Genomic DNA, 8,937 nt, shown 5'->3' with positions numbered 1-8,937 from the left:
GGATGAATGTACCAAGGATGTGATTTTTGAATGAACTCGCTCGTGTTTATCCTGTGCGCTGGAAACTTGTTTGTATGCGCTAAGCAATGCTTATTGAATTTAAAATATTACTTTCTGTGCGGCCGTTTATCAAAAAATTGAGAGATGGCTAGTCGTCGGCTTCTGCCCCCATGCCACTAGTGCTGGGGTGTTCGGGATAAACCTGAGCGCTCTTTTTCCCATAGTTGGGTCCTTCGAGGGAGGCGCTCAGCACAACGAACCAGGCAATCGGACTATAATGCTTGAACACTCTCACTTAGCCATAGAACTCTATAATTTTAAATTTCGGAGAAGCCCCTAATTCGGAAGACCGAGTTCGGGGCGCTATCCACGCCTTGGCCGGACAAAGCCAGCTCCTCGCTCGAAGCGACATAAGTCTTTAGGGACTCAAAAAACCTCTCGAACAGCGACCGGTCTCTCGCCTCATCATGACAGTCAGTTTTAGCTTTCTCCACTGAGGTGCATAACCCAGCTGAACCGGGGCACAATCGCAGTGGTTCTCCTAGTGCTACCTTAGCCGATATAGCGGAACATAAGGCACCAAAACATAGGAGCCAGGCAAACCCAATTATTGACCCAAATCATGATTCGGAGCCGATGCATATAGTGCTATAAGTTCGGGGTGCCGCACTTGTGAAAGTGTACGGACTTCTCACACCATAATGAGGGGTACTGAAGCCCCTGGCGTGTTTGCCGTACCATGGTGTACGGGTGCCATCATGTCATTTAATAAACATATATGTGAAAAGAGGATAATGCAAAAAATAGATGAAAAGCTATGCATTGTTTATAGAGAGGCTATTTATCAAAGCCGAATGATATAAATAGTGCGATAAGCAAAAAGATATTGGACTATTTAACATGTCCTGACTGGGGGCAGGCCGCGGAATTGTATTCAAAACAGGTATACTGCTCGTAATAGAGACCACCTGGGAGTTCCATAATGCGGCATGGCTTGTCTGCCTCCCTGGATCTTGCATCGTTTGTGCGGCAGTCGAATTGCCGAACAGGTCGTCCGAAGTATGGAGTCCTAAAAGTAAGAAGAAGAAAAAGAATCTGGCAGCCCCTAGTACGTTTTAAGCCATATTTTGGGTGTGCCGTTATTGTGCCCCTTCCCCTGTGCCCATGGTATTTCAAGGGCGTAGTTATGTATGCGAGGCACTGGTCTCGCTATGTCGCGAGAGCTGGGGTTGGGGCCGCATTGCTACGCTTGCTCAGAGTGTGCCAGGCGGTCCTGCTGTGGGTTACTCCGGGCGCGCTTGGCAATGTCTGGCTTTTTAACGGCCGGACTGGAGAATTGCCTGAGAAGGCTACTTTGTACTTCCACTGTGAGAGTCGCCGTGTGCTCCTCCGTACGAAGGGAGCGTTCAGTGTTTCCGTTGACTGTGATTACTCCTCGAGGGCCTGGCATCTTGAGCTTGAGATATGCGTAGTGCGGCACCGCATTGAACTTTACGAATGCGGTTCGTCCGAGCAGGGCGTGATAGCCACTGCGAAACGGGACTATATCGAAGATTAACTCTTCGCTTCGGAAATTGTCCGGGGATCCGAAGACCATGTCAAGTGTTACTGAGCTTGTACAGTTGGCTTCTACACCTGGTATAACGCCTTTAAAGGTCATTTTTGTGGGCTTAATCCTTGAGGGATCTATGCCCATTTTCCGCACTGTATCCTGGTAAAGCAGGTTCAGGCTACTGCCGCCGTCCATGAGGACTCTTGTGAGATGAATTCCGTCGATGATTGGGTCAAGAACCAATGCGGCGAAGCCGCCATGATGGATGCTAGTGGGATGGTCCCTTCGATCAAAAGTGATCGGGCAGGAGGACCATGGGTTGAACTTTGGGGCGACTGGCTCCATCGCGTATACGTCCCGTAGCGCATGCTTCTGCTCCCTCTTGGGAATGTGGGTTGCGTATATCATGTTCACCGTCCGCACTTGTGGGGGAAAGCCCTTCTGTCCATTGTTGTTCAGCGGCCTGGGCTCCTCCTCATCGTCGCTGTGCAGCCCCTTGTCTTTGTTTTCGGCTCTTAACTTGCCTGCCTGCTTGAACACCCAACAATCCCTGTTATTGTGATTGGCTGGCCTTTCGGGGGTGCCATGTATCTAGCACAAGCGGTCGAGTATTCGGTCCAAACTGGACGGGCCCTGAGTATTCTTTTTGAATGGCTTTTTCCGCTGACCGGATTTATAGCCTCTGCATCCTGCATTGACTGCTGTGCCTTCATTGCTGTCGCCGCTAACGCGGTGTTTTTGCTTATTCTGACGTGTCCTGCCACTTTTGTCCTTGGTATCCGAATTACCAGGGTTCTTTGATAAGTTGTTACTGCGAGCTAGCCAGCTGTCTTCTCCCGCGCAAAAGCGGGTCATGAGTGTCGTGAGGGCTGCCATAGATTTCGGCTTTTCCTGTCCCAGGTGCCGGGCAAGCCACTCGTCGTGGATGTTATGCTTGAAGGCTGCTACGGCCTCTGCGTCCGGACAGTCGACTATCTGGTTTTTCTTTGTTAGGAACCGTGTCCAGAATTGCCTGGCCGATTCCTCTGGCTGCTGAATTATGTGGCTTAAGTCGTCGGCATCCGGTGGTCGCACGTAAGTGCCCTGGAAGTTGTCGAGGAATGCGGCTTCCAGGTCCTCCCAAGAACCGATTGAGTCTGCTGGCAAGCTGTTAAGCCAATGCCGGGCCGGTCCTTTAAGTTTGAGCGGGAGGTATTTGATGGCGTGTAGATCATCGCCGCGTGCCATGTGGATGTGAGGGAGATAATCCTCGATCCATACCGCCGGATCTTTTGTGCCATCGTATGATTCGATGTTTATGGGTTTGAAACCCTCTGGGATTTTATGATCCATTACTTCATCCATGAAGCATAGCAGGTGTGCGGCGCCTCTGTACTGGGTTGTATCACGACGTAGCTCGGAAGAGCTATGTCTGTTGTGTTCGGCTCGGCCGGATTTGTTGTATCCGGAGTGAAGATCATCGTCACGTGCCGTAGGGCGCCTGCGCGATCCGTAGATCGATCTTGTTTGTCTTGCCTTATCCTCCAGTATGTCTCGCAGGTCTGGCGCATTTTCCCGTGCCTTAGTTGAGCGGCGTCGGGGCATGGCTTGGGTGGAGGGCCGAGAGGCCTCTCTATCGCGGCCGCGAGGTGGCCGGTCTGCCATGTCGTGCGCTGGTGATGTAGGTGCTTCCTCCTTTAATCGGGGTAGCGGCCTGCGCTTTAGGTAACTCTTGGAGGGGCGTTCGAGTTCATACTCTTCGGCCGCAAGGACTTCAGTCCATCTGTCAGCTAGCAAATCTTGGTCAGCTCTAAGCTGTTGCTGCTTTTTCTTGAGGCTGCTTGCCGTGGCTAAAAGCCTGCGTTTGAAACGCTCTTGTTCAGCGGGGTCTGATGGTACGACGAATTTGTCGTCATCGAGGCTTGCCTCGTCTTCGGAGGGAGGCATATAGTTATCATCCTCGACCTCTCGGTCTGCCGCTCTCTCATGAGGGCTGGCTTCTCCATCTTCCTGTACCGAATCTTGCTGGGGTGGGTGTTCTTCGGCGCTATCCGGGGTAGTATTATCTCCCGTGCCGGAATCACCATTTTTGCTTTGGCGGGATTTAGAGCGGTGCCGCTGACGCCGGCGCTTTGGCTGTTTCTTGGAGGTGTCATCCCCCGTTGTTCCATCGCCATCTCCATCTTTTGGAGTATCCACCATATATATGTCATATGACGAGGTGGCCTTCCAGCGCCCTACAGGTGTTGGTTCCTGTTCGTCTCCTACATCGTCGTCCATACCGTCGATGTCTTCGGAGCCGAAGTCAAGCATGTCGGTTAAATCATCGACAGTGGCTACAAAGTGGGTGGTGGGTGGGCTTTGAATTTCTTCATCCTCCGTATCCCATCCTCGCTGACCGCAGATCGGCCAGGGCTCTCCTAATAAAGAGAGAGATTTGAGAGAATTTAGGATATCGCCAAAAGGCGAGTGCTGAAAGATGTCCGCGGCGGTGAACTCCATTATTGGCGCCCAATCAAATTCGATCGGCGGGGGTGCGGGGGGTTCGGAGTCCGGAGAGGAGTCCGGATCCTTGGAGTCGTGAGTCACGCGGAGTGTGGGGCCGGTGTTCGGCTCGATCACCTTTGAGATCGCAGCCCCCGAGGTGACGTGCAACCGCTCATCCTCGATTGACATGACTGGCTCTGAATTAAGGGTCAGAGACGGAGCGTGTGCGGCCTCCAGGACACTGTCCGGAGGCAGAGCTAGATCATGCCCCTCGAGATAGTGCGGCGCGCTTGGCCGTGCCTCGAACCCATCGAAGATCAAGTCTCCGCGGATGTCAGCCGTGTAGTTTAAGCTTCCTAACCTAACTTGATGGCCAGGGGCGTAGCTTTCGATCTGCTCCAGGTGGCCAAGCGAATTGGCCCGCAGTGCGAAGCCTCCGAAGACGAAGATCTGTCCGGGGAGAAAAGTCTCACCCTGGACCTCATCGTTGTTGATGATCAAGGGAGCCATCGGGCCTAAAGGCGATGACACAGAGGAACTCTCAATGAAAGCACCAATGTCGGTGTCAAAACCGGCGGATCTCGGGTAGGGGGTCCCGAACTGTGCGTCAAGGCCGGATGGTAACAGGAGACAAGGGACATGATGTTTTTACCCAGGTTCGGGCCCTCTCGATGGAGGTAATACCCTACTCCTGCTTTATTAATATTGATGATATGGGTAGTACAAGAGTAGATCTACCACGAGATCAAGGAGGCTAAACCCTAGAAGCTAGCCTATGGTATGATTGTTGTATATGGAGTTGATGTCCTACGGACTACAACCCTCCGGTTTATATAGACACCGGATAGGGTTAGGGTTACACAGAGTCGGTTACAATGGTAGGAGATCTTGAATATCCGCATCGCCAAGCTTGCCTTCCACGCCAAGGAAAGTCCCATCCGGACACGGGACGAAGTCTCCAATATTGTATCTTCATAGTCCTGGAGTCCGGCTGAAGGTATAGTCCGGCTACCCAAACACCCCCTAATCCAGGACTCCCTCACTCTCCCGTATATAAATTGGACAGTATTTTCGCCAGAGCGGCAGTGGAGTCCGGACCTTTACGGCCGCAGCGGGTGGCATCGTCTTCTCCATTGAAGTGCCACATGGGTTGTCCCCGATATTGAAGTGGCTGCACCCCCCGCATTATACATATTGACATAACCTCGGTTATTGTCAGTCCTAATTTGGTCAGTGTCTTTATCTGGCTCATCAGGTAAAGGACCCCTCTGTTGTCTTCCTCCTGGGGGCTCCGAGGGCGCCAGCTATGGTGTTTCTTCGAAGGGGCGTTGTTGAACTCAGGAAGGCCCATCCGAATAGGGTCCGGGAGGGGAACGTCCTCCATATAAAACCACTCCGAAGGCCAGTCTTCGGATGTCTTCTTCGGAGTACCGGACATGTATCTGGTCCTGGTGATGCACCATATTTCGGCTCCGCCCACTTGAAATATTGACCCCTTCTGTGTACGGGGCACGAGGCAGAATAGCCTCTGCCATAGCTCGAAATGAGCTTCGTAGCCCAGAAACAGCTCGCAAAGGGCAACGTAGCTTGTGATGTGTAATATGGAGGCAGGAGTAAAGTTATGAAGCTGGAGGCCATAGAACTCCAGGAGCCCACGGAGGAGTGGATGGATTGGAAATCCCAGTCCCCTCAATAAATAAGGGACGAGGCATACTCGCTCCCCCATGGATGGGTTGGGGAAGCTTTCCGCTTGCTCCCCGCCATTATAAGTGGCTAGTCCGACTCGGACGGGGACCATGTACGTAGGAGGGAGAAACCCCTGGGTCTGCAACTCTACTAGTTGGCTATGGGGAATAGAACAATCCCGACTACCTGGCTTAGGGATACAGGGGCAAGAGGAGGAGCTGCGGTGGCCGGCCATGATGGGATGGATTTTTCCGGGCATGCTCCGATGGATACTCACTGTGGAAAGGTGATGTGATCTAGATCTGAAGATCCCTGACTGTTTAAATAGACGATTCATCTACCTGGTTAGGGTGGTAAATGTAAAAACACCCCGACCTCTCGCATTCGCTCGACGCGTGGAAGATAGCCATTATTAAGGCACAAAAGCCGAGGAGTGCAACATTCATGGGAGGCCAGACACAACTCGTTACGACAGGTACTCCGGATTTGGAGGAGAACCCGCCTTGCAATGCCGAAGACAATCTGCGCGCGGACTCATCGTCATTGAAGCCTAGTTCGGGGGCTACTGAGGGAGTCCTATATTAGGGGGTCCTCGGACAGCCGGACTATATACTTTGGCCGGACTGTTGGACTATGAAGATACAAGATTAAAGACTTTGTCCCATGTCCAGATGGAACTCTCCTTTGCATGGAAGGCAAGCTAGACGATTCGAATATGTAGATCTCCTCCCTTGTAACCGACTCTGTGTAACCCTAGCTCCCTCAGGTGTCTATATAAACCGGAGGGTTTTAGTCCATAGGACAACAACAATCATACCATAGGCTAGCTTCTAGGGTTTAGCCTCTCCGATCCCGTGGTAGATCAACTCTTGTAATACTCATATCATCAAGATCAATCAAGCAGGAAGTAGGGTATTACCTCCATCGCGATGGCCCGAACCTGGGTAAACATTGTCTCCCCCGCCTCCTGTTACCATCTGCCTTAGACGCAAAGTTTGGGACCCCCTATCCGAGATCCCCCGGTTTTGACACCGACATCCACATCACATTGTTCACGGCGAGCAGGTATTGTGGTTTTTAAAGTCATGTGCGACAAGAGCATTTACATGTGTCCCTTCCGCTACTGCAGGCTTCGTGCAAGTTTCATGCTCCAGAAGGCGGCGGACAGTCGAATAAAGAAACGACCAATATGAGTTTTGATGTAATTCTATTTCTTTTCAGGTCTCATGATGTCCTTTCCTTGTACCTGTATTTGTTTTTCATGATGAATATCATACATAAGATACCTTCGGGTTTCTATTTTTTTAAGTTTAATATTTTAAGAAAACCACTCACTCTAGAAGCTGCCCTGGATGCCATGGTATCCGGTTTTCATGCAGACTTAGGTTAGTTTGTGTCCACTTTTAAAATTTTCTTACGGTTATATCCTCCCCTTTTTTTCTTCTTTTTGGTTTTGTTTTTCCCTATTCTGTTGTGTTTCTATTTTTGTAAAAAAATCCCTTTTTTCATTTTTGTTTTCTCAACACTTACTATGATACAGGCAAGACGCCTACCCAGCCACCGCCTATCCCAAAAAAATGGGTTTCTCTACCTCCTGCCGACGCCGGAGTCGGTCCACCCCGTCTACTGTGGCCTTATGATGTAGGGTGGAACCCTATACGGCCGATCTTTCATGAAAGGAGAGGATCCCAACTAAGAACACGAAGAACACAGGGAAGAATGGAGAGAAATCACAAGGGGAAATACTCAAGAACAAGTCCACTCACACATCCAGTAGACAATGAAACACACAAGATCCACAAGGTACATGAGCAACAAAGAGAAAGATACAAGGTAAGGTTCATCTCCATGAGGAGGTCTTGAAGGGGGCCACCTAAGAGGGGGTCTTGAATCCAAGGGGGATCTTCTCCGTAGAGGGGCCGCGGTCTCTCTAATGGAGTAGATCCGCATGGATGAGCAAAGATCTATCTCAAATGAGCTAATCCTTTGCTAACCCTAACTAGGAGGAGGTGGAGGAGTATATAAGGTCTAAGGCCACAAAGGGGTAAGTGAGGAGGGGATACATGGGCCTCTGGCCTGGCTGTGCATGCTCAGGTGCCGGATGTCCAGGCTGGGGGCCGGATGTCTGGGGCTTCAGGAGGCGCCGGATGTCTGGGGCACGGGCCGAATGTCCGGGCTGAAGTGGCCAAACTTCTGGTGCGTTCTGTCGTCGATGCCGGATTTCCAGGTGAGAAGTCGGATGTCTGGGAGTTGGTAGGGAGTAGGATGTCCGGGCACACGGGCCGGATGTCCGGCTGTTGATGCCGTTGGCCGTCTGTTGGGGCAGCTCTTACGCGGCTATCCAGGCACCGGATGTCCAGCCTGTGGCTCGGATGTCCAGCCTGTGGCCCGGATGTCCGGCCGTTGTAGCTTCAGCAGCTCCATCTTCTTCCATCGTCGCTTCCAGGCTTCCCTCGCGGATGGTGTAGTTGTTCCTGGGCGCTTGCACTCCTGCTCATCATCCGTAGTGTTCCGACAATACCTATGCATGCACACGGGAGAAGTGTCAAGTAGTATACCATCCTTGAAGGTGTCAAGTGAGCACGTGTAAAGGAGATGATTCACCTTTGTGTATGTGAAGTAGATGTCGCACATGTCACTCACCGAACGGACTCTTGACATGGTGATGTCCATATGATGCTCCGCATCATCTCCCCTCCCTTGGGAAAGATCCGATCTCGGATCGAAAACCAAATCACCATGGGAAAGAGATGGCTTCGCCGTGTAGAAGTGGACATTCACCAAGTACTTGTCATCTTGAAGCTCAAAATGGGCACTCTCCAATGCCGCACCGTCATGTGATTCCTTCAAAAGGAGTAAGGACAACAAACACTTGGAAAAACAAATGTGGTTAGCATTAGTGCAAAACCAAGCATTCAAGAGGTGCGTCACCAAACAAGTGTCATCATCATGCAAAGCATATGGTGTGACAAAGGATTGTGACATGGCATGTAAGCATATCAATCGAGCACAAGCAAACATATCATGGGGACAAGTATGTAAATGTGAGGTAGTGATGCGAGTATGTGTGTCAAGATAATAAGCATCTACCTCAAGTTCAAAGCAAGCATGCACAAAGCACTCAATGAAAGGTCTATGGTAGGCATAAGAAGCATTCACAACACCAAATAAAATGAAGTGTCTAAACACACGGGTCAAGTGCAAGATAATCCAAGCATAATGTGCATGGGGTG

Source organism: Triticum dicoccoides, chromosome 6A (assembly GCF_002162155.2).
Source record: "Triticum dicoccoides isolate Atlit2015 ecotype Zavitan chromosome 6A, WEW_v2.0, whole genome shotgun sequence".
Lineage (NCBI taxonomy): Eukaryota > Viridiplantae > Streptophyta > Magnoliopsida > Poales > Poaceae > Triticum > Triticum dicoccoides.
The sequence above is the reverse complement of the archived record's forward strand: the minus strand, read 5'-3'. Positions refer to the sequence as shown.